The sequence below is a fragment of the Rhinoderma darwinii genome, unplaced genomic scaffold (genome assembly GCF_050947455.1).
Source record: "Rhinoderma darwinii isolate aRhiDar2 unplaced genomic scaffold, aRhiDar2.hap1 Scaffold_38, whole genome shotgun sequence".
Taxonomy (NCBI): domain Eukaryota; kingdom Metazoa; phylum Chordata; class Amphibia; order Anura; family Rhinodermatidae; genus Rhinoderma; species Rhinoderma darwinii.
Genome location: NW_027463486.1, coordinates 117,548 through 144,967, shown reverse-complemented (window position 1 = coordinate 144,967; position 27,420 = coordinate 117,548). Strand labels below are relative to the sequence as shown.

The following is a 27,420-nucleotide window of genomic DNA, read 5'->3' as shown; positions in this document are numbered from 1 at the left end:
GTGTATCTAATCCTATCATGTGTGGTACTGTCTGCTGAGCCGTGTATCTAATCCTATCATGTGTGATACTGTCTGTGAGCTGTGTATCTAATCCTATCATGTGTGATACTGTATGCTGAGCCGTGTATCTAATTCTATCATGTGTGATACTGTCTGCTGAGCTGTGTATCTAATCCTATCATGTGTGATACTGTCTGCTGAGCCACTGTATCTAATCCTATCATGTGTGATACTGTCTGCTGAGTTGTGTATCTAATTCTATCATGTGTGATACTGTCTGCTGAGCTGTGTATCTAATCCTATCATGTGTGATACTCTCTGCTGAGCCGCTGTATCTAATCCTATCATGTGTGATACTGTCTGCTGAGCCACTGTATCTAATCCTATCATGTGTGATACTGTCTGCTGAGCCACTGTATCTAATCCTATCATGTGTGATACTGTCTGCTGAGCTGTGTATCTAATCCTATCATGTGTGATACTGTCTGCTGAGCCGTGTATCTAATCCTATCATGTGTGATACTGTCTGCTGAGCCGCTGTATCTAATTCTATCATGTGTGATACTCTCTGCTGAGCCGCTGTATCTAATCCTATCATGTGTGATACTCTCTGCTGAGCCGCTGTATCTAATCCTATCATGTGTGATACTGTCTGCTGAGCCACTGTATCTAATCCTATCATGTGTGATACTGTCTGCTGAGCCACTGTATCTAATCCTATCATGTGTGATACTGTCTGCTGAGCTGTGTATCTAATCCTATCATGTGTGATACTGTCTGCTGAGCCATGTATCTAATCCTATCATGTGTGATACTCTCTGCTGAGCCCTGTATCTAATCCTATCATGTGTGATACTGTCTGCTGAGCTGTGTATCTAATCCTATCATGTGTGATACTGCCTGCTGAGCTGTGTATCTAATCCTATCATGTGTGATACTGTCTGCTGAGCTGTGTATCTAATCCTATCATGTGTGATACTGTCTGCTGAGCCATGTATCTAATCCTATCATGTGTGATACTGTCTGCTGAGCTGTGTATCTAATCCTATCATGTGTGATACTGTGTGCTGAGCGGTGTATCTAATCCTATCGTGTGATACTGTCTGCTGAGCTGTGTATCTAATCCTATCATGTGTGATACTGTCTGCTGACCTGTGTATCTAATCCTATCATGTGTGATACTGTCTGCTGAGCCGCTGTATCTAATCCTATCATGTGTGATACTCTCTGCTGAGCCGCTGTATCTAATCCTATCATGTGTGATACTGTCTGCTGAGCCACTGTATCTAATCCTATCATGTGTGATACTGTCTGCTGAGCCGCTGTATCTAATCCTATTGTGTGATACTGTCTACTGAGCTGTGTATCTAATCCTATCATGTGTGATACTGTCTGCTGAGCTGTATATCTAATCCTATCATGTGTGATACGGTCTGCTGAGCCACTGTATCTAATCCTATCATGTGTGATACTGTCTGCAGAGCTGTGTATCTAATCCTATCATGTGTGATACTGTCTGCTGAGCCGTGTATCTAATCCTATCATGTGTGATACTGGCTGCTGAGCTGTGTATCTAATCCCATCATGTGTGATACTGTCTGCTGAGCCACTGTATCTAATCCTATCATGTGTGATACTGTCTGCTGAGTCAGTGTATCTAATCCTATCATGTGTGATACTGTCTGCTGAGCTGTGTATCTAATCCTATCATGTGTGATACTGTCTGCTGAGCTGTGTATCTAATCCTATCATGTGTGATACTGTCTGCTGAGCCGCTGTATCTAATCCTATCATGTGTGATACTGTCTGCTGAGCTGTGTATCTAATCATGTGTGATACTGTCTTCTGAGCTGTGTATCTAATCCTATCATGTGTGATACTGTCTGCTGAGGTGTGTATCTAATCCTATCATGTGTGATACTGTCTGCTGAGCTGTGTATCTAATCCTATCATGTGTGATACTGTCTGCTGAGCTGTGTATCTAATCCTATCATGTGTGATACTGTCTGCCGAGCTGTGTATCTAAACCTATCTTGTGTGATACTGTCTGCTGAGCCACTGTATCTAATCCTATCATGTGTGATACTGACTGCTGAGCTGTAGATCTAATCCTATCATGTGTGATACTGTCTGCTGAGCGGTGTATCTAATCCTATCATGTGTGATACTGTCTGCTGAGCGGTGTATCTAATTCTATCATGTGTGATACTGTCTGCTGGGCTGTGTATCTAATCCTACCATGTGTGATACTGTCTGCTGAGCCACTGTATCTAATCCTCTCATGTGTGATACAGTCTGCTGAGCCGTGTATCTAATCCTATCATGTGTGATACGGTCTGCTGAGCCACTGTATCTAATCCTCTCATGTGTGATACTGTCTGCTGAGCCGTGTATCTAATCCTATCATGTGTGATACTGTCTGCTGAGCTGTGTATCTAATCCTATCACGTGTGATACTGTCTGCTGAGCTGTGTATCTAATCCTATCATGTGTGATACTCTCTGCTGAGCTGTGTATCTAACATTTCTATCTGATAACATCAGGTCAGGACTTTGATTATCTGATTGCTGCAGAAGAAGGATGAATGACAGGAGTTGGCATACCGGGAATGAAGGGGTTACTGCGCACAATGCGGCAGTGATATATATTATGTGGGTGACTATCTGTGCCCACATACTGGAAAAAAGAAGAATTTTCTGAGTCATAACATAAATAAGAGCCAAGCTACAAAACTCGGGCAGAAGACGAACTCCCAGAGAATCTCCAGTTACCAAACCACCCGGGGACTCTAGAATTACAGCAGCTGTGCCAACACGGTGCCCTAACACTGCCAGTACAATGCCAGTAACTCTATTATATTATATATAACCCCTGCACTATAGAAGACATCATCACTCATGTGATCCTGCATTATTTTATATCTTATACTCTAGTCACATCCAAAGCTGCACAATGCAAACATTATTCCAGTTTCCTTGACCTTGCACAACTTGCCAATGACATTGCATGCACTTTATATAATGATGGCGTGTTCTATAGAATCTTTACACATAAGTGGTCTCTGACACGTGGACCTTAGTCTTCCTGTTCCTGTTCGATCATGGTACATTGCATTGCGGGAGATATAGTGTTTTCCAACATAAGATTTCCTGAAACACGCCACAGCAGACCCAACTCTGCATAGTCACTGAACTAGCAGGGAGCAGCAATGAGATATAAGAACTAGATATATAAGAAACCAGAGAAAATGCAGCTCTGGATGTGACTGGAGTATTAGCTTTGTAGCAAAAGATAAAGCAAAATATCTGTCAAATTGCTCAGCGTTTGTCCTTGAATATTTGGCATCCATGTACTTGATGTAGAAGACGGGTCTGTGACACTTCCCTTCTGAGTTATTAAAAGTTCTGCCGGCTGCGTGTTCGATGCGACGGAACTTCACTTCAGGAAGAGAGCGAATCATTGATCCATCTTCTCCTTCTGCCATCCTGGAAGATCGATAGGACGACCCCTCACAGACAGTACCAGGCTATTAATATACCAGAACTCTGATCCCAGCCAAGGATACAACGCTACAATATGGCGGCTTATAGTATACAGTATATAGATAGAACGCCTCGTCTACCTCTGGAGGTTAATCACAGTATAGGGAGGGGACTGACACGGACTTCTCACAAAGTAACAGGTCCCTCGAAGAAGCTACAGCTTAGGCCTAGTTTCTGCCTGATATAGAGAGTATATTGTTCATGGATTGTGAGCTCTTGTGCGCGGTGCAATCTCTGACCTACACCGACTCCCTGAATTCACACAATATTTCCTTATTATAGTCCTTTATATAGCGCTAACATACGGGGTCGGGTCACAGTCTGGAGGCCTTTGGGCTAAATAAAATTGTTAAACTACAAGATCGCAAACAATAACAATGGTCATCCAAATATTACCATACAGTGCCCATAGAATGGCGACATACGAGCTCAAATATCACTGGCATACAGTGCTCAAATAATACCGCCATACAGTGCCCAAACAGCAGCGTCATACAGTGCCTATAGGACGGCAAAATACAAGCTCAAATAATACCGCCATACAGTGCTCATAGAATGGCAACATATGAGCTCAAATAACACTGGCATACAGTGCTCAAATAATACCACCATACAAAGCCCAAATAATACCACCATACAGTGCCCAAATAATACCACCATACAGAACCCAAATAATACCACCATGCAGTGCCCAAATAATACCAGCATACAGAGCTCAAATAATACCACCATACAGAGCCCAAATAATACCACCATACAGAGCCCAAATAATACCACCATACAGAGCCCAAATAATACCACCATACAGAGCCCAAATAATACCACCATACAGAGCCCAAATAATATCCCCATACAGAGCCCAAATAATATCCCCATACAGTGAATGAATAATACCACCATATCATAAAATGACAAAGAATAACAGTTCCATATAATGCCTTAATAACAGTACGATACAGTGCACGAATAATATCCTCATATAGTGACTGAATAATACCATCATAAAGCAACTGAATAGTGCTGCCATATCATGCGCAAATAACAGTACCCTACAATGTCCACATACAGTATCCAATACCCCCATGGAGGGCCCAAATAACACCTCCAGACAGTGCCCAACTAACATCTCTATACAGTGACTGAATAATACTGCCATATCATATGCAAATAGTACCATACAGTGCCCAGATAATACCCCCATAGAGTATCCAAATAATACTGCCATACAGTGCCCAAATATCACCATAAAATTTCCAAATAACTCTATATGGTGCCCAATTAATAACCCCATACAGCACCCAATACCGCCATACAGTCAAAACATAGTATCCCCCTACAGTGCTAAAATAAGACCCCCATAGAGTATCCAAATGATACCATACAGCACCCAAATAATACTTCTATAGTGTCCAAATAATACCACCAAACAATGCCCAAATAATTTCACCACACAGAGCCCAAATAATACCACCATACAGAGCTCAAATACCACCATACAGAACCCAAATAATACCACCATACAGTGCCCAAATAATACCACCGTACAGAACCCAAATAATACCACCATACAGAGCCCAAATAATACCACTATACAGAGCCCAAATAATACCACCATACAGAGCCCAAATAATACCACCATACAGAGCTCAAATAATACCACCATACAGAGCCCAAATAATACCACCATACAGAGCCCAAATAATACCACCATACAGAGCCCAAATAATACCACCATACAGAGCTCAAATAATACCACCATACAGAGCCCAAATATTACCACCATACAGTGCCCAAATAATACCATCATACAGAGCTCAAATAATACCGCCATACAATGCCCAAATAATACCACCATACAGTGCCCAAATAATACCACCATACAGAGCCCAAATAATACCACCAATTCAGAGCCCAAATAATACTGCCATACAGTGAATAAATTATACTGCCATATCATGCGCAAATCCAGTGGACAAATAACTGTGTTTCCTATCTGACATTTGTGATTATATTCAGAGTATTTGCTCTTCTATAATTTTCCCTCCGCGGCGTCGGATTATCAAAAATACTAAAAATATCCAGAGGACATTACCTTAATGTGGAAATATACTCAGCAACCAGGTCCTCTATTTACAGAGGTCCCGACCCCTCACCCTTCTCGTCAGAGCGGACCCTATAGAGCAGAACCGTCACTATGCCGGATTATCAGACCATTTCCAGGTTATCAAACATTGGGACTATTTTTACCCATTGCCGGATTAGCAGAAATTCTGAACTACAGGGTAAAACAATAGGCACAAAATAAATAACGGGTCGATGCTGAATTATTAGATGCCGGATTAAAGGAATTTAAAGGTAAATTCTATCAATGTAAAGATATATGGCCCCTATTATAAGCGGTGAGGCTCCTTCATTGGTCTGGAGGCTCCTTCACCCCCCCGGCGCGCAGCGCAGTCTGGAGTTTTTGAGACGTTGACTTTTCTCCTGAGTGGTTTGAGGCGCTGGGGTTTGGGGTTTGAGGTTTCAGGTGACCGGGGGATGTTATTAATGACCCGACCTCTTGTTTTCTTAAGGTTTGTGGCATCTCAGCCCTTGAGGCAAATCAGCCTGTAAAACCCCAAAGCTGTCACCAGAGGAGAGGCGGGGGAGGGGGCGAGCGGAGGAATTTGGGATCTTCTATTCTGGACCCTACATTTATAGGGCATCCTATAGTGGACTTGTAAGAGGGATATTATAGGAGGCACTTGTGGGCGACACATTATAACCTGCCGCCGCGAACAATCCCGTCCTTTATCCCGCGCTCGCACCGGCTTCTAATTAACCACAGCTGGAGGCCGCAGTAAATGACTCCATTCCATTATTAACATGGAGTACAATGAAACTTACAGGAAACCCGCTCCCCTACTCCGCACCTCTAACGCCGTCTGATGTGAACGCAACGGGCGCAATAAAACCGCCCCCCACTGATCCGTAAATTGGTGAAATAACTTTGTACGGAATTAGCGATAGGGAAAAAAAATCCTAAAATCTCAGCCGAGAAACACTCAGACCAAAGCGACGGCGGCCGTATTAAGAGCCACAATCAAATCACGCAATTAGACGATTCTTTAATGCGCGCAATGTTTGCACAATTACGTAACGCGATTTATAAACCTGCAAGCGGTAAAAATACCGTCAGCGTCCGGCACTAATAAATACAAACTGGGCCCTATAGAAACTCTACACAATGCCTAGAAATAGTAATCCCGCCCCCGCTTATATTTGATTTGTTTACAATTATAATGAACGGCGATCAATCGGCGTGACGCAAAAAGACCTTATAAAATCCGCTGAAACATAAAAAAAAACAAGTGGATCCTTTTTTTAAAAGAACGATGGAAAGTTATTCCCATATTTCCTGTGTATGTCCCTTTAAGAACCAGCGTCCCTTTTTTGTAGGACTGTCCCGTGAATGGGGCAGCCAAGAGGCGGGGCTTATGTAGATTTGCATAAAGAGGGACCGTTTTTAAGCAGCTTTGAGGGAGTTCTCGGGTGGGATCCAAATGTTGGGGGGTATTTAGGGAAAAATATTGGAGCTCTGAGCAGGTCAGGGGCAAATATTATAATGGTGACGACTCTTTTTACCCTATTGGAATGCAGCTGAATTTTGCTCCACCCACTCATTTGCATATAGAGCCACAGGCATCAGGCCTGATTGGTGACTGGGGTCAGTTTTGTGGGAGGAGCTTTCTCCTGTGCTCAGTGCTGCCCCCTGTAATACATTACGAATGAACTGCAGAGTCGAGTGGGGGAAGGGAAGTGACAACGGCCCAGTCCGTGGAGCTCTATGGCACGTCCGCCGCAGACTTTTGCAACAGGAATCTAATAGCGCTACTTCTCTGCTATATTTGGGGCCGCAGGTGGAATTGTTGTTTGTAAAGTTGTTTTTCCACATGACAAACTCAGCTCTGCTACATCTGTGTTGACAAATATAAAAAAAAAAAGTGTCTTCTGTCAATCTTGAATTTAATGACGGAAAGAAAATAAACACGAACAAACGGGAAAGTGTCAGATTTCAGTCAGTGAATGGTTTCCCAGGTGTGATCGCTGTATGGGCGCCATGACTGGCTGCCGGCACATGAATAGTTAATCACACGTCTGTCCTCATTTGACTTCTGGCTGAAATCATCTCATAAATTCTGATCGGAGCGACGATGGAAAGTTCTACATCATGAGAACAGAATCGGGACCCACCTGAATCTCAGCGCCATAAAGCGCGCTCACGTAACGCCTTTCCGGAGAAGTTTAGATTGTAAGCTCTTGTGACCAGATCCCTCCCTGATTAAACAGCGCTCTGGTATCTTCTCATTACAGAAATGAAACATTGTATTTTGTGACTCAATGTAACGACATTGTGTGGCACAGAATGATTAGGGTCAGTTCACACCGAGACGTTTGGCGCTGATTTTGATGCGGAAACTGGTCGGAATCAGCGGAAACGGCCAAAATCGCCCTCCATTGACTTCACTGGGAGGCTTTTGGCTGCTCGCGAAAAAAAATTGCCATGTCCTTTCTTGCCGCCGTTTCCGCCTTTGACCTCTCATTGAAATCAATGGGAGGCAGAAAAAAACGACGGCGCTTGTTTCTGAGCGGTTTTTCGCTGCGTTTTTTTTGCCCGCGGTCCTTGCATTAGCTTCAATGGCCGCGAGCAAAAATCGCCGTGGAATAAAAAATGCTGAAAAATACGTGCAGGCAATTCAAAGTCTCCTGAAGGAGTTTTGAGGCAGATTTTTTCTGCCTGCAAAAAAACGGTGTGTGAACAGGGCCTAAAGCACAAGAGGCAGAAGATCTGGCCGCGATTTCCAGCAGACCCCACTACAGGCTCTGCCACCAGCAAGTGGCGCCACTCAATCTCTACCTATAGGGATGAAGCGGCGCCGCTCGTTTCCAGGCACCGCTCGTTTCCTTATTTCCTAGTGAGCGAAGATCTTTATATGTGGTCACGTGACTTCTTTTATATGACCCTAAATGCCAAGGGACGCCGACCTAATATTTAACGTAAATGTGATTATTCATTTAATTATTAATTAAAGGGACAGACTCGTTATATCATGCCCTTATAGGGCAGCGGGAACAAATGTGCCCAATTAATAGGTGCCAATTGCTGCCCTTAAAACCATCTTGGCCAGCCGGGATTTGATTTGGTAGTAGCTTCCCTACACATTTACCCATAATTCACCAGTGACACTGCTGAGGCATGAGGTGCCATGTGCCTCCATGTTGGAACGTGACGGCCGGACTTCCCATAGAGAAGCATTGGAATAGCCCAGGGAAAACATTACAGCCATTAAACCAGCGGCGGGCGGCATCTGGTGATACACCTCGCCCGCTTTGTAGTCTATTCCCACACCTCTGAGTCCCCCATAAACCCATGACACAGAGCAGGACTCCACCACACCGAGGTCTGCTCCACCAGCTAGCACCATATGGTAACACACTGCTAACACCTCCATGGGTGACAGGTAATACAGTCCATGCTGCTGCAGCACAGGATAGATTATTGGCGGCCATGGGGGGGGGCATTAAAGGGCAACTCCACCCTGAACTGATGTATACGGGGACGCGGCGATCGGCAGGTACGTGTGTATATGGAACCATCACAATATGGCGGTGACTTCACCTGTCACCGCCGCATCTCCTGTAGGATATTAAAATGTGGGGCTGTCTGGGCAGGTATGTGACTTGTGTAGGAGTTGCAGCTTCTTGGATTGTGTAATACATTCAGCCATACAGACATATAGTATGTGCAGATGTAGCAGAGCTGAAGCTGCCTCTTAAATCTTAATGGGGCTCTAGAGTGATAACGCTCGAGTACTGTTAATATAGTGATTTTTCCTGCCGGGATTTGAGATATCACCATGAAATGTGACAAATGACAAACTCTTCTCTGTTTCATCTGACAAATTTAACAGCTCTGCTTCATCTCACAAAATGAAAACTCCAATTGACCCACTGTAGTCCATCCACTACATCTGGTAAGTGGCTACTTCCAACCAAATCAACTCTGCTCAGTCCAACAAACCCAAATCTGCTCCATCCGACAAACCTAACTCTGCTCCATCCGACAAACCTAACGCTACACCATCTGTCTTCTCCATCTGACAAATTCAACTCTACTCCATCAAACAAACTTAGTGCTGTACCATCCAAGAAACCTACAGGCAGCTCGTCTCCATCCAGCAAACAGCTCTACTCGTTCAGACAAACTCAACTCTGTCTATTTGACAAACTCATCTTTTCTCTATTCGAGAATTGGACAAACTCTGCTTTTCTTCATCTGACAAACTGAACTCCATTCAACAAACTCAGCTCTAGTCCATCTGACCCATCTGGTTCTGCTACATTTAGTAAACAGCTCTACGCCATCCAACAAACTTAGCTCTACTCCATTTGACAAACCTAGCTCTGCTATATTTTCTAGGCAGCTCTGCCCCTTCGGGACAAACTCAGCTCTGCTCCATTGGACAAACTCAGCCCTGCTCCATTGCACAAACTCAGCTCTGCTCCATTGGACAAACTAAGCTCTGCTCCATTGGACAAACTAAGCTCTGCTCCATTGGACAAACTCAGCCCTGCTCCATTGCACAAACTCAGCTCTGCTCCATTGGACAAACTCAGCCCTGCTCCATTGGACAAACTAAGCTCTGCTCCATTGGACAAACTAAGCCCTGCTCCATTGGACAAACTCAGCTCTGCTCCATAGGACAAACTCAGCTCTGCTCCATTAGATCAACACAACTGCTCCATTGGACAAACTCAGCTCTGCTCCATTGGACAAACACAGCTCCGCTCCATTGGACAAACTCAGCTCTGCTCCATTGGACAAACTCAGCTCTGCTCCTGAGGACCCTGTCATAACTCTTTAACCCATCCATGGCATGTAGAAGATAACACCAATTTTCTTATCTGGACACGAACGTGCCACCTGTGACCACTGGAACCACTACAGAGCCCCGGGTTGGGTATATATATAAATATATATATACACACACACACACACATACATACTGGACGCCATATTCTCTTAGGCCCCATGCACACGACAGCAAAAAACCTCCGTTTTCGCGGACCGCAATTGCGGTCCGCAAAAACGAAGCCATTCACTTTCATTGAACACTGACACCTTTCCGTAGCACTACGGAAGGGTGTCCGTGCCGTGGAAATGTTCCGGTAATTATGGAACATGTCCGTTCTTTCGCATTTTGCGGGCCGTGCTCCCATACTTTGTATGTGAGCACGGCCCGAAAATGTGGCTGTCAGTCGGCGGCCGGCCGTGCCCGCAATCGTCGTGTGCATGGGGCCTTAATGTTGGTCCTTAATTTTTGGACAGATGTCTCACGGTTTAAAACAAAATTGGGCCAATTCCTCAAACCACCAAAAATGGCGTCCAAAAGATTTTCATACACGACCCACAGCAAGGACTAAATAAAGCAACCCGCAAAAATACCCAATAACAATCCAAACCAGAGGGGTGACAAAGGGAGACCAGATACTACCCCAATATTACAGGACCAGACCCCCAATATTACAGGACCAGACCCCCAATATTACAGGACCAGACCCCCAATATCACAGGACCAGACCCCCAATATCACAGGACCAGACCCCCAATATTGGCATCAGCGCAGAATAGAAGATCCAACACTAAACCCAAAATGAAACTCCAGAATTGTCAGTAAATCCCGGGACTAAGATCCAATACAAAAATCACACGAACAAAAATGCCACAAAAACATCTAAAAACTCCAGAACTGGGCCCCGTCATGACACCTCAGGGTCCGGCACATCAGCGTGGGGTATAAATAATGGGGTGACACTGTACGGGAGGACTCATCAACCAGATACTATCAGTGACCAAAAACTTTTAGAAAAATCCAAAAACAGCTAAAAAATAGGCAGAAATCACATTACGGGGATCCAGGTCCCTGATGAGTCTTTTCGGTTCTATTTTATGTATTATTAATCTCCTCGGTGACTCCTGAAGATTCAATTTTTTCAAAATGTTTTATTGTCAAGTAGATATTTACATGTAAAGTTTATATAATGCAATCCCATATACAGCCCAGTACACACTCGTATACCCAGACCAATTATTACACTTCCGGAAAATGTGTGTGTGTCGTTTTTTTCATAGGACTTTGTCAATATTCCCAATAGACAATGATACAAATAATAATAATAATAATAATAATAATAATAAAAAAAAAAAATAATAATAATAATAATAAAAAAAATAATAATAATAATAATAATAAAATAATAATAATAAAAAAAAAACTAATAAATAAATAATAATAATAATAATATAATGTCACGTAATCCTCACAAACAACCACAAAAAATAACATGCATCGGGTCAATTTCTATAAAATATTTTTTGTTGTTCTTTTTAAATACATTTTTTATAAATATTTAATCATTATAATTTTTAAGATCGTTTTCAAATATTTTAGATTTTATTGAAATTCTTTTTCCATTAGTAAATAAATGTATAAATTATATTGTTATATTGAACTTTTTTTTTGTAGATTTTGCTGACTTTTACAGGTTTATATGTCCTATAACACACGGTATATACAATATTTCATGTAGCAGACCACTGGGGTATTGACGGGGTTATTGTTTTTGACATTCGAAATTAAGTTCAATTTTAAAAAAATACCAAATAAAATCAATTTTAAATAAATTGAAAAAGTTCAAGTAGAAAAATAATTTAAAAAGTTGTATATTTTTGTAGTATAATCTATGGATGACAGGAGATATAGGATGGAGGTCTCTGCAGAAAAACATCCCACAACATCACCCAAAACAACCTCAATTCTAGCACCGACACCCCCGTCGTACCCCATAATGTCACCGAACATCATAAAGAACTTTCCAAAAACTTGGATTCCAATTTCTTCTCCTTATTCGTATTGGCCACATCTTTCCGGCAGAATGAAAACATTCAGGACGCAGAACACCGGGATCAGCCACAGACAACTAGGCCCAGCCTGGAAAACCTCCGGAGCTAAACTCTCCCCAGATTCCAAGAATTGGGGGAAACCTTAAGGAATCCAATGTCCCGAGGATTTACTGTAAGACCTTTATGGGTTTTCTCTCTCCAGACAGAGGATTCTTCCCTAAGGAATCTTGAAGGAAGGAATAAAAAGTTTCACTTACCGGATGAGATTGTAGCAGAATTCTTCACAATGTAACAATCCGTCTTCCCTATTGATACATGGAGATAGGTGGAATTTTGCAGATTTAAAGGGCCCTCCTTGAGTTTGATTGTGGAGCTCGTTGGGTTTGAGGGAAGTTTAGAGGAAGTTTGCAGTGAGCATGTTCTGGGCTGAGATTTGCTCTGTGTTTGGGATCTCGCCTCTTTTTGGATGACTGGCTCCTAAAACAATCCCCTTCTTTAGCAGGATAGGAGCCTCCCCTCTGAGAGCAGGGGGAGGGGAGGGGGAAGGGAAGGCGCAGGAGAGGAGGCTTGTACCAAAACACACAACTTCTTCTCCTGCATCAGAGTGGAGGGGAGCAGGAATCCAGCAAGTGGCCACTTCACTCCCAAGACTTGAGAATTATGGTTTTTGCAAATTGCAGATGAAACCACATGAAGGGGCTGAGGTGGAGGGAGAGTAATGATAATGATGTTCTGCAGCCTGTGGTGGTGGTGGGGGGGGGGGGGGGGGAGAGAAGATGGAAGGCCGGATACCCCCCCCCCCCCCGCAGTGTTTTGTGGGGTGGCTGAAAGAACCTGTAATCCGCCCACTATTCATGAGGGGTCCGTGCAGCTGCTTGGGACAAAAACATGACATTTTACTCATTGGTCACAGCAGCAAGTTGGTGCAGACATTGTGTGAGTGCAGGATACTGAGCTCTGCTATGCTGGGGTGGAGTATTGGGGGGGCATTCAAACAATTCCAAAAATATACGTCCTGAACTTGTAGAAGATCACACCAGCAGAATAGTGAGTGCAGCTCTGGAGGATAATACAGGATGTAACTAAGGATCAGTACAGGATAAGTAATGTATGTACACAGTGACTCCACCAGCAGAATAGTGAGTGCAGCTCTGGAGGATAATACAGGATGTAACTAAGGATCAGTACAGGATAAGTAATGTAATGTATGTACACAGTGACCCCACCAGCAGAATAGTGAGTGCAGCTCTGGAGGATAATACAGGATGTAACTCAGGATCAGTACGGGATAAGTAATGTATGTACACAGTGACTCCACCAGCAGAATAGTGAGTGCAGCTCTGGAGTATAATACAGGATGTAACTCAGGATCAGTACAGGATAAGTAATGTAATGTATGTACACAGTGACCCCCACCAGCAGAATAGTGAGTGCAGCTCTGGAGTATAATACAGGATATAACTCAGGATCAGTACAGGATAAGTAATGTAATGTATGTACACAGTGACTCCACCAGCAGAATAGTGAGTGCAGCTCTGCAGTATAATACAGGATGTAACTCAGGATCAGTACAGGATAAGTAATGTAAACTATGTACAAAGTGTCTCCACCAGCAGAATAGTGAGTGCAGCTCTGGAGGATAATACAGGATGTAACTCAGGATCAGTACGGGATAAGTAATGTATGTACACAGTGACTCCACCAGCAGAATAGTGAGTGCAGCTCTGGAGTATAATACAGGATGTAACTCAGGATCAGTACAGGATAAGTAATGTAATGTATGTACACGGTGACTCCACCAGCAGAATAGTGAGTGCAGCTCTGGAGTATAATACAGGATATAACTCAGGATCAGTACAGGATAAGTAATGTAATGTATGTACACAGTGACCCCCACCAGCAGAATAGTGAGTGCAGCTCTGGAGTATAACACAGGATATAACTCAGGATCAGTACAGGATAAGTAATGTAATGTATGTACACAGTGACTCCACCAGAAGAATAGTGAGTGCAGCTCTGGAGGATAATACAGGATGTAACTCAGGATCAGTACAGGATAAGTAATGTAATGTATGTACACAGTGACCCCACCAGCAGAATAGTGAGTGCAGCTCTGGAGGATAATACAGGATGTAACTCAGGATCAGTACAGGATAAGTAATGTAATGTATGTACACAGTGACTCCACCAGAAGAATAGTGAGTGCAGCTCTGGAGGATAATACAGGATGTAACTCAGGATCAGTACAGGATAAGTAATGTAATGTATGTACACAGTGACTCCACCAGCAGAACAGTGAGTGCAGCTCTGGAGTATAATACAGGATATAACTCAGGATCAGTACAGGATAAGTAATTTAATGTATGTACACAGTGACCCCACCAGCAGAATAGTGAGTGCAGCTCTGGAGGATAATACAGGATGTAACTCAGGATCAGTACAGGATAAGTAATGTAATGTATGTACACAGTGAGTCCACCAGCAGAATAGTGAGTGCAGCTCTGGAGTATAATACAGGATGTAACTCAGGATCAGTATAGGATAAGTAATGTAATGTATGTACACAGTGACACCACCAGAAGAATAGTGAGTGCAGCTCTGGAGGATAATACAGGATGTAACTCAGGATCAGTACGGGATAAGTAATGTATGTACACAGTGACTCCACCAGCAGAATAGTGAGTGCAGCTCTGGAGTATAATACAGGATGTAACTCAGGATCAGTACAGGATAAGTAATGTAATGTATGTACACGGTGACTCCACCAGCAGAATAGTGAGTGCAGCTCTGGAGTATAATACAGGATATAACTCAGGATCAGTGTAGGATAAGTAATAATGTCATGTATATTTCGTAATACCACTATAATTTTTAAAACAGCTTTTGATGTAACTGGAGAAAGAGACATAAAATAACTAAAAAAACAAAACCAATAAAGCAAAATATTAGCAAAGTCACTGAAAGTCATGCGGGGGTGGGGGGTGTAAAACTGACCAGTTGTCCCATTATACCACCAGGACTCCGAGGCAGCTGAGTGACAACAACCAACTCGGCCATCACCACAACCCTCAGGGCCCCTCACCCGCTTTCCCAGACCCATAATTCCGGCCTGGTCATGCAATTATCTATCTTTGGCTCCGGCATTGCTGATTCTGTAGGAATTGTGGGTGACAACCCCTGTGGCAGCTATAACCGCACTTATATCGGTTGTCACCCAGCTTTCCCAGAATCAGATTTCCCTAAGAAATACAATTTTGAACGTCTTTACAGAAGAGAACGAATCAAGGATTTGTATACAGGATAATCCCAAGAGCTTGCAATCTAAACGTATTCATTGAGCCCATAATCTGTGTCACCTCTTCTCTACCTTATAAACATGCAAATGACACATAGTAAATGTTATCAGTGGGGGGGGAGGGGTTGGGGGCTTCGGGCCATTTGTCGGCTGGATGTCCTGCTATCAGTTTAGCATTGACATCATAATTACCTTAACAAAACTAACACAGAACGGCGTTAATTAACAATTTACCTCCAGGCACAAATCCCACCAGTTGTCCCAAATCTGAGGAGGGGGAGGGGCGATTTTTTTTTTTACCTGTTTTTTGTTTATTTTTACCAATTGTTCTGAATATTGTACACATGGGATTTCATGCGACTCCACAGGAATACATGAGCCGGGGCATCACACTGCGATCTTACGCCATTATCGCGGCCATTTAGTCATCGTGGAGCCTAAAAAATAAATGTACAAACTTTACAAATATAAAAATGGTGCAAACTTGTAGGAAAAATTGCCGTTCAATACTTCCCATAAACGTACATTTGCATAAGCCACGCCCACTTTGAAGTTTCGCCCACTTTGAAGTTTCGGCCGCTTCGGTGATATGCAACATATGTATCAAAATAATATGTGTCAAAATAGTTGACAAAATATCAGTTTGTTTCTTTTTTAATTTTCAGTTATTCAAAAACATTTTGAAGTCTGGCGCTGAAAATGGGCGCAGAAATGAATAATTTTCAATAATTTTAAGAAGCCGAAATATCAGGTTTGATGCTTACTGTGTCTCGTTTAGAATATTGCATTTCTTTTTATTTTATTTTTTAGATTTTCGTTTCTAAATTACGTTGTTTGCAGTGTTCATTTTTATTGTTCGTTGTATTTTTTAATTTTTTTGTATTTTTCATTTTTTGTACTTTTAAATTTTTGTATTTTTAAATTTTTGTATTTTTAAATTTTTTTGTATTTTTAAATTTTTGCATTTTTGTATTTTTACATTTTTGTATTTTTACATTTTTTTGTATTTTTACATTTTTGTATTTTTACATTATTGTATTTAAAAAAAAATTTGTATCTACATTTTTGTATTTTTACTTTTTTTTGCAGTTTTACATTTTTGTCTTTTTACATTTTTGTATTGTAAAATTTTTTTGTATTTTTAAATGTTTGTATTTTGACATTGTATTTTAAAAATTTTTTGTATTTCTACATTTTTTAGCATTTTTACATTTTGGTATTTTTACATTTTTGTATTTTACATTTTTTTTGTATTTTTACATTTTTTTGCATTTTTACATTTTGGTATTTTTCCATTTTTGTATTTTTACATTTTCTTATTTTTTTTGCATTTGAAATTCTTTTTTTTTTTGTATTTTCACAATTTTGTATTTTTACATTTTCTTTTTATTCGTTTGTCATTTTTGTTTCACTTTGATTTGTTATACTGTATATTATATGGGGTACATAAGAGTGTATATGGATCTTTACTGCCCCCTCTTGCAGACATGCTAGGGAACATTTGCCCCAATTTGAGCAGCGCTGTGACAATTTTTCTCTGACCGGACGCTGGTCGTTAAAGAGCAATTATCAAAGGATTCTCCCCCATGGGAGAATTAAAGTTTTATACCAAACCCCTACATGCCAAAAATGAGTGCCCAGCCCACAATCCCTCTGGTCATAATGGGTTCTTCTGAATGTATCTCATGCCGCCATCACTGTACACTGGCATGATTTGGGGGATACAGTGGGGCAGATTTAGCATTTAAAATGTTCCATTTCTCTTAAATTGAGGCAGCATTCTGTCGTACATGCCGTGCACCACATTTACTAACTGTTTTAAACACTTTTTTTGACACGCTTGCCAAGGGGGCGTGGTGTAGCAGCAAAGGAGGCATGGGCTACTGCAAAGGGGGGTGGCTTAAAATGTAACCCCCCCACCCCCCGTGTCTAGCATGTCTATCTAGATGCACCAGATTGATCAATTTGAAAAATTTGGCGCATCTTCTGACTGGTAAGTCTGCCCCATTATATGCATGGCAGTATTATGTGGACTCTCTATGGTGCTGTTATTTGGCACTGTAGGGTGGTATTATTTATTAGTTGTATATGGGGTATTAATTTGCCATTATTTTGCATGTTTTTTTAGGCTCTGAATTGCGGTATTATTTGGACCTTGTAGAATACTGTTCTGCAATAATTTGATAGCATTATTATGTGGACAATCTCTAGTACTGTTATTTGCACTGTATGGTGGTATTATCTGAGCACTGTAAAGCAGTGATATTTGGGCATGAAACGACACTGGTATGTATTCACTGTTCTGTACTATTATGCACGGACTGTATGAGAGAATTTTGGAAATATATGGTGGTACTATTAAGGCAATGACTATTGGTATTATTTGAAGAATATATAGGACAGTTCTTTGGCATTGTATGCTGTTACTATTTGGGCACTCTATAGTACAGTTATTATGTATGGTGGTATTATTTAGGTTCTGTATAGTACTGTTATTTTGTATGGTGGTGTTAGTTAGACTCTGTATAGTACAGTTATTTTGTATGGTGGTATTATTTAGGCTGTGTATAGTACTGTTATTTTGTATGGTGGTATTATTTAGGCTCTGTATAGTACTGTTATTTTGTATGGTGGTATTATTTAGGCTCTGTATAGTACTGTTATTATGTATGGTGGTATTATTTAGACTCTGTATAGTATTGTTACTTTGTATGGTTGTATTATTTAGGCTCTGTATAGTACTGTTATTTTGTATGGTGGTATTATTTAGGCTCTGTATAGTACTGTTATTTTGTATGGTGGTGTTATTTAGGCTCTGTATAGTACTGTTACTTTGTATGGTGGTGTTATTTAGGCTGTGTATAGTACTGTTATTTTGTATGGTGGTATTATTTAGGCTCTGTATAGTACTGTTATTTTGTATGGTGGTGTTATTTAGGCTCTGTATAGTATTGTTATTTTGTATGGTGGTGTTATTTAGGCTCTGTATAGTACTGTTATTATGTATGGTGGTATTATTTAGACTCTGTATAGTATTGTTACTTTGTATGGTTGTATTATTTAGGCTCTGTATAGTATTGTTATTTTGTATGGTGGTGTTATTTAGGCTCTGTATAGTACTGTTATTTTGTATGGTGGTATTATTTAGGCTCTGTATAGTATTGTTACTTTGTATGGTGGTATTATTTAGGCTCTGTATAGTATTGTTATTTTGTATGGTGGTATTATTTAGGCTCTGTATAGTATTGTTATTTTGTATGGTGGTATTATTTAGGCTCTGTATAGTATTGTTATTTTGTATGGTGGTATTATTTAGGCTCTGTATAGTATTGTTATTTTGTATGGTGGTATTATTTAGGCTCTGTATAGTATTGTTATTTTGTATGGTGGTGTTATTTAGGCTCTGTATAGTATTGTTATTTTGTATGGTGGTATTATTTAGACTCTGTATAGTACTGTTATTTTGTATTGTGGTATTATTTAGGCTCTGTATAGTACTGTTATTTTGTATGGTGGTGTTATTTAGGCTCTGTATAGTACTGTTGTTTTGTATGGTGGTGTTATTTAGGCTCTGTATAGTACTGTTATTTTGTATGGTGGTATTATTTAGGCTCTGTATAGTATTGTTATTTTGTATGGTGGTATTATTTAGGCTCTGTATAGTACTGTTATTTTGTATGGTGGTATTATTTAGGCTCTGTATAGTACTGTTATTTTGTATGGTGGTATTATTTAGGTTCTGTATAGTATAGTTATTATGTATGGTGGTATTATTTAGGCTCTGTATAGTATTGTTATTTTGTATGGTGGTGTTATTTAGGCTCTGTATAGTATTGTTATTTTGTATGGTGGTATTATTTAGGCTCTGTATAGTACTGTTATTTTGTATGGTGGTATTATTTAGGCCATGTATAGTACTGTTATTTTGTATGGTGGTATTATTTAGGCTGTGTATAGTATTGTTATTTTGTATGGTGGTATTATTTAGGCTCTGTATAGTACTGTTATTTTGTATGGTGGTATTATTTAGGCCATGTATAGTACTGTTATTTTGTATGGTGGTATTATTTAGGCTGTGTATAGTATTGTTATTTTGTATGGTGGTATTATTTAGGCTCTGTATAGTATTGTTATTTTGTATGGTGGTGTTATTTAGGCTCTGTATAGTACTGTTATTTTGTATGGTGGTATTATTTAGGCTCTGTATAGTACTGTTATTATGTATGGTGGTATTATTTAGACTCTGTATAGTATTGTTACTTTGTATGGTTGTATTATTTAGGCTCTGTATAGTACTGTTATTTTGTATGGTGGTATTATTTAGGCTCTGTATAGTACTGTTATTTTGTATGGTGGTGTTATTTAGGCTCTGTATAGTACTGTTACTTTGTATGGTGGTGTTATTTAGGCTGTGTATAGTACTGTTATTTTGTATGGTGGTATTATTTAGGCTCTGTATAGTACTGTTATTTTGTATGGTGGTGTTATTTAGGCTCTGTATAGTATTGTTATTTTGTATGGTGGTGTTATTTAGGTTCTGTATAGTACAGTTATTATGTATGGTGGTATTATTTAGGCTCTGTATAGTATTGTTATTTTGTATGGTGGTGTTATTTATGCTCTGTATAGTACTGTTATTTTGTATGGTGGTGTTATTTAGACTCTGTATAGTATTGTTATTTTGTATGGTGGTATTATTTAGGCTCTGTATAGTACTGTTATTTTGTATGGTGGTATTATTTAGGCTCTGTATAGTACTGTTATTTTGTATGGTGGTATTATTTAGGCTCTGTATAGTATTGTTATTTTGTATGGTGGTATTATTTAGGCTCTGTATAGTACTGTTATTTTGTATGGTGGTATTATTTAGACTCTGTATAGTACTGTTACTTTGTATGGTGGTGTTAGTTAGACTCTGTATAGTACTGTTATTTTGTATGGTGGTGTTATTTAGACTCTGTATAGTACTGTTATTTTGTATGGTGGTGTTATTTAGGCTCTGTATAGTATTGTTATTTTGTATGGTGGTGTTATTTAGGTTCTGTATAGTACTGTTATTTTGTATGGTGGTATTATTTAGGCTCTGTATAGTACTGTTATTTTGTATGGTGGTGTTATTTAGGCTCTGTATAGTACTGTTATTTTGTATGGTGGTATTATTTAGGTTCTGTATAGTACTGTTATTTTGTATGGTGGTGTTATTTAGGCTCTGTATAGTACTGTTATTTTGTATGGTGGTGTTATTTAGGTTCTGTATAGTATTGTTATTTTGTATGGTGGTATTATTTAGGCTCTGTATAGTACTGTTATTTTGTATGGTGGTATTATTTAGGCTCTGTATAGTACTGTTATTTTGTATGGTGGTATTATTTAGGCTCCGTATAGTATTGTTATTTTGTATGGTGGTATTATTTAGACTCTGTATAGTACTGTTATTTTGTATGGTGGTGTTAGTTAGACTCTGTATAGTACTGTTATTTTGTATGGTGGTATTATTTAGGCTCTGTATAGTATTGTTATTTTGTATGGTGGTGTTATTTATGCTCTGTATAGTACTGTTATTTTGTATGGTGGTATTATTTAGGCTCTGTATAGTATTGTTATTTTGTATGGTGGTATTATTTAGGCTCTGTATAGTACTGTTATTTTGTATGGTGGTATTATTTAGACTCTGTATAGTACTGTTACTTTGTATGGTGGTGTTAGTTAGACTCTGTATAGTACTGTTATTTTGTATGGTGGTGTTATTTAGACTCTGTATAGTACTGTTATTTTGTATGGTGGTGTTATTTAGGCTCTGTATAGTATTGTTATTTTGTATGGTGGTGTTATTTAGGCTCTGTATAGTACTGTTATTTTGTATGGTGGTATTATTTAGGCTCTGTATAGTATTGTTATTTTGTATGGTGGTGTTATTTAGGCTCTGTATAGTACTGTTATTTTGTATGGTGGTATTATTTAGGCTCTGTATAGTATTGTTATTTTGTATGGTGGTGTTATTTAGGCTCTGTATAGTACTGTTATTTTGTATGGTGGTATTATTTAGGCTCTGTATAGTATTGTTATTTTGTATGGTGGTGTTATTTAGGCTCTGTATAGTACTGTTATTTTGTATGGTGGTATTATTTAGGCTCTGTATAGTACTGTTACTTTGTATGGTGGTGTTAGTTAGACTCTGTATAGTACTGTTATTTTGTATGGTGGTATTATTTAGACTCTGTATAGTACTGTTATTTTGTATGGTGGTGTTATTTAGGCTCTGTATAGTATTGTTATTTTGTATGGTGGTGTTATTTAGGCTCTGTATAGTACTGTTATTTTGTATTGTGGTATTATTTAGGCTCTGTATAGTACTGTTATTATGTATGGTGGTATTATTTAGGCTCTGTATAGTATTGTTATTTTGTATGGTGGTGTTATTTAGGCTCTGTATAGTACTGTTATTTTGTATGGTGGTATTATTTAGGCTGTGTATAGTACTGTTACTTTGTATGGTGGTGTTATTTAGGCTCTGTATAGTACTGTTATTTTGTATGGTGGTATTATTTAGACTCTGTATAGTACTGTTATTTTGTATGGTGGTGTTATTTAGGCTCTGTATAGTATTGTTATTTTGTATGGTGGTATTATTTAGGTTCTGTATAGTACTGTTACTTTGTATGGTGGTGTTATTTAGGCTCTGTATAGTATTGTTATTTTGTATGGTGGTATTATTTAGGCTCTGTATAGTACTGTTATTTTGTATGGTGGTGTTATTTAGGCTCTGTATAGTACTGTTATTTTGTATGGTGGTATTATTTAGGTTCTGTATAGTACTGTTATTTTGTATGGTGGTGTTATTTAGGCTCTGTATAGTACTGTTACTTTGTATGGTGGTGTTATTTAGGCTCTGTATAGTATTGTTATTTTGTATGGTGGTGTTATTTAGGCTCTGTATAGTACTGTTATTTTGTATGGTGGTGTTATTTAGGCTCTGTATAGTACTGTTATTTTGTATGGTGGTATTATTTAGGTTCTGTATAGTATTGTTATTTTGTATGGTGGTATTATTTAGGCTCTGTATAGTATTGTTATTTTGTATGGTGGTATTATTTAGGCTCTGTATAGTACTGTTATTTTGTATGGTGGTATTATTTAGGCTCTGTATAGTACTGTTATTTTGTATGGTGGTATTATTTAGGCTCCGTATAGTATTGTTATTTTGTATGGTGGTATTATTTAGGCTGTGTATAGTATTGTTATTTTGTATGGTGGTATTATTTAGGCTCTGTATAGTATTGTTGTTTTGTATGGTGGTATTATTTAGGCTCTGTATAGTACTGTTATTTTGTATGGTGGTATTATTTAGGCTCTGTATAGTATTGTTGTTTTGTATGGTGGTATTATTTAGGCTCTGTATAGTATTGTTATTTTGTATGGTGGTATTATTTAGGCTCTGTATAGTATTGTTACTTTGTATGTTGGTATTATTTAGTCTCTGTATAGTATTGTTACTTTGTATGGTGGTATTATTTAGGCTCTGTATAGTACTGTTATTTTGTATGGTGGTGTTATTTAGGCTCTGTATAGTACAGTTATTATTTATGGTGGTATTATTTAGACTCTGTATAGTATTGTTATTTTGTATGGTGGTATTATTTAGGCTCTGTATAGTATTGTTATTTTGTATGGTGGTATTATTTAGGTTCTGTATAGTACTGTTACTTTGTATGGTGGTGTTATTTAGGCTCTGTATAGTACTGTTATTTTGTATGGTGGTATTATTTAGGTTCTGTATAGTACTGTTATTTTGTATTGTGGTATTATTTAGGCTCTGTATAGTACTGTTATTTTGTATGGTGGTATTATTTAGACTCTGTATAGTACTGTTATTTTGTATGGTGGTGTTATTTAGGCTCTGTATAGTATTGTTATTTTGTATGGTGGTGTTATTTAGGCTCTGTATAGTACTGTTGTTTTGTATGGTGGTGTTATTTAGGCTCTGTATAGTATTGTTATTTTGTATGGTGGTATTATTTAGGTTCTGTATAGTACTGTTATTTTGTATGGTGGTATTATTTAGGCTCTGTATAGTACTGTTATTTTGTATGGTGGTGTTATTTAGGCTCTGTATAGTACAGTTATTATGTATGGTGGTATTATTTAGGCTCTGTATAGTATTGTTATTTTGTATGGTGGTGTTATTTATGCTCTGTATAGTACTGTTATTTTGTATGGTGGTGTTAGTTAGACTCTGTATAGTACTGTTACTTTGTATGGTGGTATTATTTAGGCTCTGTATAGTATTGTTATTTTGTATGGTGGTATTATTTAGGCTCTGTATAGTACTGTTATTTTGTATGGTGGTGTTATTTAGGCTCTGTATAGTATTGTTATTTTGTATGGTGGTGTTATTTATGCTCTGTATAGTACTGTTATTTTGTATGGTGGTGTTAGTTAGACTCTGTATAGTACTGTTACTTTGTATGGTGGTATTATTTAGGCTCTGTATAGTACTGTTATTTTGTATGGTGGTATTATTTAGGCTCTGTATAGTACTGTTATTTTGTATTGTGGTATTATTTAGGCTCTGTATAGTACTGTTATTTTGTATGGTGGTGTTATTTAGGCTCTGTATAGTACTGTTATTTTGTATGGTGGTGTTATTTAGGTTCTGTATAGTACTGTTATTTTGTATGGTGGTGTTATTTAGGCTCTGTATAGTACTGTTATTTTGTATGGTGGTGTTATTTAGGCTCTGTATAGTACTGTTATTTTGTATGGTGGTGTTATTTAGGCTCTGTATAGTACTGTTATTTTGTATGGTGGTATTATTTAGGCTCTGTATAGTACTGTTATTTTGTATGGTGGTATTATTTAGGTTCTGTATAGTACTGTTATTTTGTATGGTGGTGTTATTTAGGCTCTGTATAGTACTGTTACTTTGTATGGTGGTGTTATTTAGGCTCTGTATAGTACTGTTATTTTGTATGGTGGTGTTATTTAGGTTCTGTATAGTACTGTTATTTTGTATGGTGGTGTTATTTAGGCTCTGTATAGTACTGTTATTTTGTATGGTGGTGTTATTTAGGCTCTGTATAGTACTGTTATTTTGTATGGTGGTGTTATTTAGGCTCTGTATAGTACTGTTATTTTGTATGGTGGTGTTATTTAGGCTCTGTATAGTACTGTTATTTTGTATGGTGGTATTATTTAGGCTCTGTATAGTACTGTTATTTTGTATGGTGGTATTATTTAGGTTCTGTATAGTACTGTTATTTTGTATGGTGGTGTTATTTAGGCTCTGTATAGTACTGTTATTTTGTATGGTGGTATTATTTAGGCTCTGTATAGTACTGTTATTTTGTATGGTGGTATTATTTAGGTTCTGTATAGTACTGTTACTTTGTATGGTGGTATTATTTAGGCTCTGTATAGTACTGTTACTTTGTATGGTGGTATTATTTAGGCTCTGTATAGTATTGTTATTTTGTATGGTGGTATTATTTAGGCTCTGTATAGTATTGTTATTTTGTATGGTGGTGTTATTTATGCTCTGTATAGTACTGTTATTTTGTATGGTGGTATTATTTAGGTTCTGTATAGTACTGTTACTTTGTATGGTGGTATTATTTAGGCTCTGTATAGTACTGTTACTTTGTATGGTGGTATTATTTAGGCTCTGTATAGTATTGTTATTTTGTATGGTGGTATTATTTAGGCTCTGTATAGTATTGTTATTTTGTATGGTGGTATTATTTAGGCTCTGTATAGTATTGTTATTTTGTATGGTGGTATTATTTAGGCTCTGTATAATACTGTTATTTTGTATGGTGGTGTTATTTAGGCTCTGTATAGTACTGTTACTTTGTATGGTGGTGTTATTTAGGCTGTGTATAGTACTGTTATTTTGTATGGTGGTATTATTTAGGCTCTGTATAATACTGTTATTTTGTATGGTGGTGTTATTTAGGCTCTGTATAGTATTGTTACTTTGTATGGTGGTATTATTTAGGCTCTGTATAGTACTGTTATTTTGTATGGTGGTATTATTTAGGCTCTGTATAGTACTGTTATTTTGTATGGTGGTATTATTTAGACTCTGTATAGTATTGTTATTTTGTATGGTGGTATTATTTAGGCTCTGTATAGTACTGTTACTTTGTATGGTGGTATTATTTAGGCTCTGTATAGTATTGTTACTTTGTATGGTGGTATTATTTAGGCTCTGTATAGTATTGTTATTTTGGTTGGTGGTATTAATTAGGAACTGTTTACCACTTATAAGCAGGGACATGATAACTCCGCTGGGATTATATGCTGGATTATGGGTACTATATAGGAAGGCAGTGGTTGATAGATAATTATACTGATTTTGTGGCAGTTGTGTTCTCCCAGTCCTGGGGGTGTTACAGTCACTGACAGGTAAAGTGTCTGGGCACAGCCTGGTATAACATTTCCGGCTGTCAGGATTAATGCCAGGATGACAGTGAAAGGCAAACGTTTATTTGTAGAGAACGCAGCCATAATCCTCGTCACTAATCATCGGGAATAATGAAATCCCTGCAACACGCAAGAAAGTGAAGGTGCCGCTAGACACAGCAACAGCACGAATGTCTCTCCTCTCCTGGTACCATTGCTGCATAACAAGGATGAGGAGCCATTCAGGACTCTTGGAAAGTTGGATGACAGATGAGAACTGTGACTGACGCACCTAGTCATACATCCCCGCCTTGTATTGCGTCATAATTGGACAGATTTGCTTTTCAGTAGTCAGAAAAAGCTGGATGACAACCCGTGTGGGAGCTGACAAGCTATTGGTTGTTCCCCAGCTTTCCCAGATAAAGATAGATTTTGTAGACAATGGTGGATTCGGACAGTCTGGAGGACCCAGCTCTGCCAGCGACTTGTCTGATATTAATGACAGCGAGAGACATGGAGAGACCCATAAAAGGAGGAACGTTCCATGCCGGAGCCGCACTTTATATTCCAGGCCGATTACAATGTGTCTCCGCTCCCGCACTAGTATAATCCGTGCCCCAGCCAGGATCTCCCAGCGGAGGCGGAGAGAGAGCCGGGTTATAATAACCCAGTGTAACGAACCCCGCACCGAGACACATTATATAATACACAGAGAACATCAAGATATCAGATATGTATATAGAGAAGGAGCCAGCTCCCTGGGTGGTAGCACAGCGCTAATAACCCGGTGTATCTAATCCTGTGTGTCTGCTGAGCCAAAGTATCTAAGCCTATCATGTGGGATACTGTCTGCTGAGCACTGTATCTAATCCTATCATGTGTGATACTGTCTGCTGAGCTGTGTATCTAATCCTATCATTGTGATACTGTCTGCTGGGCTGTGTATCTAATCCTATCATGTGTGATACTGTCTGCTGGGCTGTGTATCTAATCCTATCATGTGTGATACTGTCTGCTGAGCTGTGTATCTAATCCTATCATGTGTGATACTGTCTGCTGAGCTTCTGTATCTTATCCTATCATGTGTGATACTGTCTGTGGAGCTGTGTATCTAATCCTATCATGTGTGATACTGTCTGCTGAGCTTCTGTATCTAATCCTATCATGTGTGATACTGTCTGCTGAGCCACTGTATCTAATCCTATCATGTGTGATACTGTCTGCTGAGCGGTGTATCT

The 27,420-nt window shown here is 38.9% G+C and overlaps 1 protein-coding gene across 5 annotated transcripts in view; it reads right to left on the bottom strand.

The window, feature by feature from the left end:
• Positions 1–16,209, bottom strand: part of BOC (BOC cell adhesion associated, oncogene regulated) — a 77,427-nt gene extending 61,218 nt beyond the window's left edge. For 3 of the 5 annotated variants that reach the window (XM_075848337.1, XM_075848341.1, XM_075848340.1), the window contains exon 1: positions 12,744–12,935. The gene's annotated coding sequence lies outside the window, so the exon portion shown is untranslated. Of the gene's footprint in view, positions 1–12,425; positions 12,699–12,743; positions 12,936–16,081 lie in introns of those variants that run through there. The other 2 variants (XM_075848339.1, XM_075848338.1) reach the window with 2 other exon arrangements.
• Positions 16,210–27,420: the final 11,211 nt, after the last annotated feature.